We start from the raw sequence: 6,714 nt of genomic DNA, 5'->3' as shown, positions 1-6,714 counted from the left end.
GAATGTGATGCCATTCGGCCTCAAGAATGCAGGTGCCACTTATCAAAGAGCAATGACCACCTTGTTTCATGATATGATACACACAATCATGGAAGATTATGTAGACAACTTACTAGAAAAATCCAAAACAAGGGATAGTCACTTAAGCATATTGGCTAAGATCTTTGATAGACTGGAGCAATACAATGTAAGACTAAATCCAAAAAAATATGTCTTTGGGGTAACCTCTAGAAAACTCTTGGGCTTCATTGTATCCAATCATGGAATTGAGATATATATAGAGAAAGTTAAAGCTATTTTAGACATGCCATCACCTGCTACACTCAAACAACTCAGAAGTCTAAAAGGGAGATTACAATCCATAAGGCGCTTCATAGCCCAATTGGTAGAAAAGTGCCAACCGTTTCAACATCTTCTGAAGAAAGGTGTGAAATTTAAATGGACACAACAATGCCAGGAGTCATTTGAAAAACTAAAAGAATATCTATTGTCCACTCTAATTTTGGTTCCACTAGTATATGGGAAGCAATTACTACTATACATAGCTGCAACAAATTCTTCCTTAGGCGCTCTTCTAGCGCAACATGATGAACAAGGAAAAGAGAGAGCCGTGTACTACATTATTAGAACACTCATTGGATATGAACTCAACTACACACAAATAGAAAGAGCGTGTCTTGCAGTAGTCTTTGCATCACAAAAAATGAGACATTATATGTTGAGTCATAAAATACAACTGGTTGCACAATTTGATCCACTCAAATACTTGATGAATAGAGAAACACTAACCGGAAGACTTGCAAAATGGGTCATGATACTCAGTGAATTTGACATTGAATACATCATAAGAAAGGCTATAAAGGAACAAATCATAGTAGACCAACTTGCAAAAGCACCTTTACAAGACAACCATCCAATGGTGATAGATTTTTGAGATGAATCAATATTTGCACTATGAACACAAACACAATGGAAATTATTCTTTGATGGTTCACATACAAATCATGGTGTAGGAGCAGGAATTCTATTCATAAATCCTTAAGGAGATTCAATTCCCAAATCATTTAGGATTAGCTTCCCTTGTACCAATAACATTGCTAAACACGAAGCCCTGATGGTAGGACTACACACTGCATTATAATGGAATATCAAAGATCTACAAGTCTTTGGAGACTCACAACTCATCATTAATCAAGTCAATGGTGATTACAATACAAAAGATGATAAGTTACAACCGCACAAACAATTGGTAGAAGAATACAAGCAAGACTTCACCAACGTCACATTTAAATAGATTTCGAGAATGTAAAACAGGGCAGCAGATGCAATGACAATAGTAGGATCTCTTAGATATGCCAAATGATGGAACTCACTTTGAATTTGAAGTGGAACAACTCATTATCCCAGCTTATGAAATACCATCCACTAAATATGTCTGTATGATAGTAGGACCCGAGTCTCCATGGTACAAAGATATATACACATACCTACATGATCAATATATACCCCAAATCTTTCACGAAATCAAAGAAAAACACTCATACGACAATCATCAAAACATGAAATTAGTTTTGACACTTTATATAGGAAAAGTATAGACAACACCTTACTCAGATGCCTTGATATGGAGGAGACAGAAATTGCCTTAAAATAAGTTCATGATGGAATATTTGGCACACATTCTTCTGGACCTGCTCTAGCAAAAACACTATTACAAACAGGTTACTATTGGCCTACAATGGAAAAGGATGCTTACAAGTATGTCCAAAGATGCAAGCAATGCCAAATACATGGGAATCTTATTCATGCACCTGCTCAAGATCTTCAACCAATAACATCACCATGGCCATTTTCATAATGGGGATTAGATCTTGTAGGGAAAATAAATCCTACCTCTTCCAACAAACATAAGTTTATTCTCACCGCTATAGAATATTTCATGAAATAGGTTGAAGCAATCCCGATGATTTTCACAACATGAAAACAAATAGCAAAATTTATCCTAAATTATATCATTTATAGGTATGGGGTACCCATGTGCATCGTGACTGATAATGGACGACCGTTTAAAAATCAAGAAGTGAGTGAGCTTTGTGAACAATTTAAGATCCAACAATGTTTTGCAATACCTTACTATCCCCAAAGGAATGGTCAAGCTGAAGCAACAAACAAAACTATTTTGAAAATCTTAAAGAAAGTTGTCAATGATAGTGGACGAGATTGTCATCTCCAACTAAATCCATCTCTATGGGCTTATCGAACTAGTATACGTACGACAACTAATACAACACCTTTCTCTCTAGTTTATGGTGCAAAAGCCATTTTACCTATTGAAGTAGAATTGCCATCCCTAAGAGTCTCTCTAAAAAACATTATCTCAGAAGAAAACCATAGAGTTGCACGTTTGCAAGAATTAAAATTCCTAGATGAAAAATGACATAGCCCTTCTAAACTATTTACAAGGCTACCAAAATAGAATGAGAAGAAGCTACAACAAATGAGTCAACCCACGTTTCTTTGAAATAGGAGATATTGTTCGTAAAGAAAATCAAAGAAACCTTGTTGAACATGAAAAATAGGAAAGTTTGAACCTAACTGGTTAGGTCTGTTTGTCATAAGGAAAGTAATTGGAAATGGTGCTTGTCATTTGTAAACAATGGAGGAAGATTCACTCCCTGATCCCATCAATAGTATGCACCTAAAAAGATATTACATCTAAGGGTGGGTTCATTTCAATTCCAGTACTGCATTTGCATATCTCTTTACCACATTTCATTATCTCTTCTCATATTGTTGCATCAATAAAATGGGGTGATTGCTCGAGTCATTCACCTGTCTATACTAAAAGGAACGAAGGTTGTCTCATTTCCTAGATACTTGTTGATAAAGTCTTTCAGAGGTATCTAGTCACTCATCTTCAACATCACATTGAGATTATGCTTTATCCTTGGTTGGGTAGAGGTTTCCTTATCAAGTCTTGTTACCAAAATCTATCAATTGTTATATCTTACACATTAATAAAAAACTCTAAGTCATTACAAATACTTGGTTGGTCATGTGGCTAGTGAAAAATCCAATATTCTACTTCAACGCCACTATAATTGTCATACCCAAGTAGGTTTCATTACTTACAAGTCAAGGCAATAAAACAAAAGAAAAAAATGTTATGTCAATCTCAAGACAAAACAAACAAAAAAATGACATATTACTGAAATATCATGCATACAAGTGCGACAAAAAAAAAGTTTGACTATGGGAACATGCAAGTAACTCCATCAGGGCTATGGATGCCTATTGGCAATGGAGCAATATTTGAGAGATTATAGTGTATAATCTCATCGGAGCCCTAAAAGCTTGCTGGCAGCGAGGCTCTATCCAGGTTTCTTTTGAAGTCAGAATAACTCACGTAGCTAGCCACATAGGATTCTAAGGGTCTTTGATGATTATAAGAGTCAGAATAAACTCAAACACACACACATGGGCAAAAGAAGATCAAAATTTCAAGAATTGATGGAGAAGTTTTTCACACCTCCATTCATAAATCTTTGTTACATAGTGTGTTAAGTTGGATGGTCTAAGTCTTTTAGAGAATAAATTGAACTCCTATCTCTGAAATGTTTTGCACCTTTAATCCAATTAGTGCATTTCAGAATGAAAGACACACACACTCATCCTTGTTCGAATAGGAACTACATTTTTGTCATGCATCCTACATTAGCATAACTCATATCAAAAACTCATTGTCTCCATCACATTATGCATCATCATAGGTTTTCATACTTGGGGGCATAACTGAAAAAATCCCAAACATTCGAAAAATGATCTTGAAAAAATCCTAAACATTCAAAAAATGATCTTGAAAAAATCCTAAACATTCAAAAAATGATCTGAAAAAATCCTAAACATTCAAAAAATGATCGTGAAAAAATCCTAAACATTCAAAAAATGATCCGGAAAAAAAAATCCCAAACATTCAAAAAATGATCCTGAAAAAATAAAAAATATTTGAAAAATGATCTTGAAAAAATCCTAAACATTCGAAAAAAAGTCCTGAAAAATAAATAAATCAGAAAACATCAAAATCACAACAAAAATATTCAAATACGATCCTGAAAAAAGAACAAAAACATTGAGAAAATACCAAAAAACCCTAAACATCGGAAAAGCTCTTCAAAACCCAAAAACAATCAAATATCAATTGTAAAGTGGCAATAAATTGTCTCATAAGAATCAAACACCCCAACAGATGTTAGGAAACACTTCGCACGAAGTTAAACAAAGGATACAACTAGCTTGTCAAAACGTCTGCAATCACATCGATACACTATCTAATCTATCGATTTATCAAACTATCAACGTGATCAATATCTTGTTTTAAACAGAATCGGTACACTCGAAACTAGATAGATCGGTCTTATATGGGGTCCAAAATTTCTGAAACCAGACATTATCAAAATCACACCAAACATATCAAAGCAAAGGCACAATCAATCTCATTGCTGAGTTTTGTCTATTTTGGTTGGCTTTGTTTATCAAATTGGCAAAGATCATTGCTTTTAGCTACTCAAGGATGTCCAAAAGTGACTAGAGGAACCATGATGGGCATGATCCTTTTCTTTGTTTGTTGTTTGTGGTTTGAACCGATGAAGTTTTGGGGCAATTTCTCTAGTGGGTGTCTATTATAGGAGCATTCAACTTGTGAATTCCACACATACCTCAACCCTTAGTGTAATTCCCATAATGGAGGGTTCATTCCTTGTCTGTTACATGTTTGTTTCTTTGCAATGAGATATCAATACATCTTCATTCCTTATACCCTGGTGTAATAAGATCCATTGTTATATAATAAGGATCAATGATGATAATTTATTGCACCACAAATAAAGTAATGAAGACTTTCTCATCAAAATTTCTGTCATATCATCTATTATTACATCAAAATATGGCTTCCAAAGATTGATTCAGTTGATTGATTATCTTTTTACGTCTAACAACTAACAATTATTCTAATATCTTCAACATGTGTTTTGACACACAAAAATATATAAGCATAATCACATTGCATGTTCGTTACCATTTCATACTCATAATAAAATTTTCATCAACCATTATGCATCACAACATAAAGCTACATCGAATCACTGCATGATATCACATTCATATTGCATTCATGATCACAACAAAAAATTGCATGAAGTTCACAATCAAAAATCTCATGAAGAACGCATATCATATATATATTATATAAAAATGTGTCAAAATACATCGTATCTACATCATCAAAATCAACATCAAATCTCTCAACCTATACTGCCTCTATCAGTAGGAGCATCTCTACTAGCTCCAGCCTGTCCTGACGGTGCTCTAGGTGGACCCATCACTCCCCCACTGCTAGTCTGTCGAGAAGTAGATCGACTCGATCTTCTCCCCATGAAAGCACCAAAACTAGGTTCCCTCTAACTCTCAGGGATAGCTCTCTCATAAGCCTGCCGATAATAAATAGCTTCCCGTGCTGCAGCAATATATCTATCTACCTGGCTACATTCCTCCGTTACTAGCCCAAATAATTGATCATATGCATCCATAGTGATATGAGACCATCTGACTACCTCATCCCTCTCCCACTGTAATTGATCTCTATCAAGAACTATCTGATCCCTCTCTGCAGTCAAATCCTCCATCGCATGCCGATACTGATCCCTATCCTCCATCTACCGCTACTGCAAAGTAGCGACCAAATCCTCCAAATGCCTAACTTGATCTCTCAATCCCTTCTCATCTTCTCTATCCACACCTACAGACTTTGCAGCCTAGGGCATCTCCACATCATAACCATCATCCCCGCCCTCATCTCCATCGCTGCTCAATGACCTTGATCCCGACTCATCATTATCATCGAAATTGCTCATGGATGCAGTCTCTCCACCAATATCCACATCCTCCCTATCACTATCCAACTGCCCTGCGATCGTTGCTATCAAATATATACATCCTACGCCCCTACCTCCTCCACCTCTACCTCCTCCATCCCTACCTCCTCCACCTCTAACTCCTCTACCCCTATCTTCTCCACCTATCCCTCTGGGACCACTGCCATGTCTAATCTGTTGAGCACTAATCACAACTGTCAAAGGTATAGGCCTATGATGTATCCACCATACACTATGCCTCACCAGTCGGTAGATGAAAAGAACATGTCTCTGAATGTCACAACTCAACCAAAGAAGTAATCATAGCCCCGTTGGCTGTAACCTCAGGCAAATGCACAATATAATATAATCCAATATGTCGTAACAAAGCGATATCCTCTACATCCAACTTATGACGTCGATCAAGACTATCTGGCCATGTTTGCCTAGCAAGAAGTACTGGATAATGCGCTTGCATTTGGAAAATATAAAAAATGAGTCAACTACGTCATCAAAACTATCTGGACACATGAACTGAAGAAAGAAAGACCTTTATTATCAATTCTAATTCAATATTATCATATGCAAAGCAAAGCAAGCAAATGCGATATATTTATGCCAAATGCAACATGAAATTATCATATGTGATACAAAACATTCAATTGCGATACAATTTTGTCAAGTGTGACAAAAAGTTAACAACTGCGACATAAAATAGCAAATGCGATGTGTTAAACTCAATTGTGACATAATAAAGTCAATTGTAGCAAATCAATACTCAATTGCGACATACATGAAAAATGAC

This window comes from Cryptomeria japonica, chromosome 6 (genome assembly GCF_030272615.1).
Source record: "Cryptomeria japonica chromosome 6, Sugi_1.0, whole genome shotgun sequence".
NCBI lineage: Eukaryota > Viridiplantae > Streptophyta > Pinopsida > Cupressales > Cupressaceae > Cryptomeria > Cryptomeria japonica.
Note: the sequence above shows the minus strand (reverse complement) of the source record.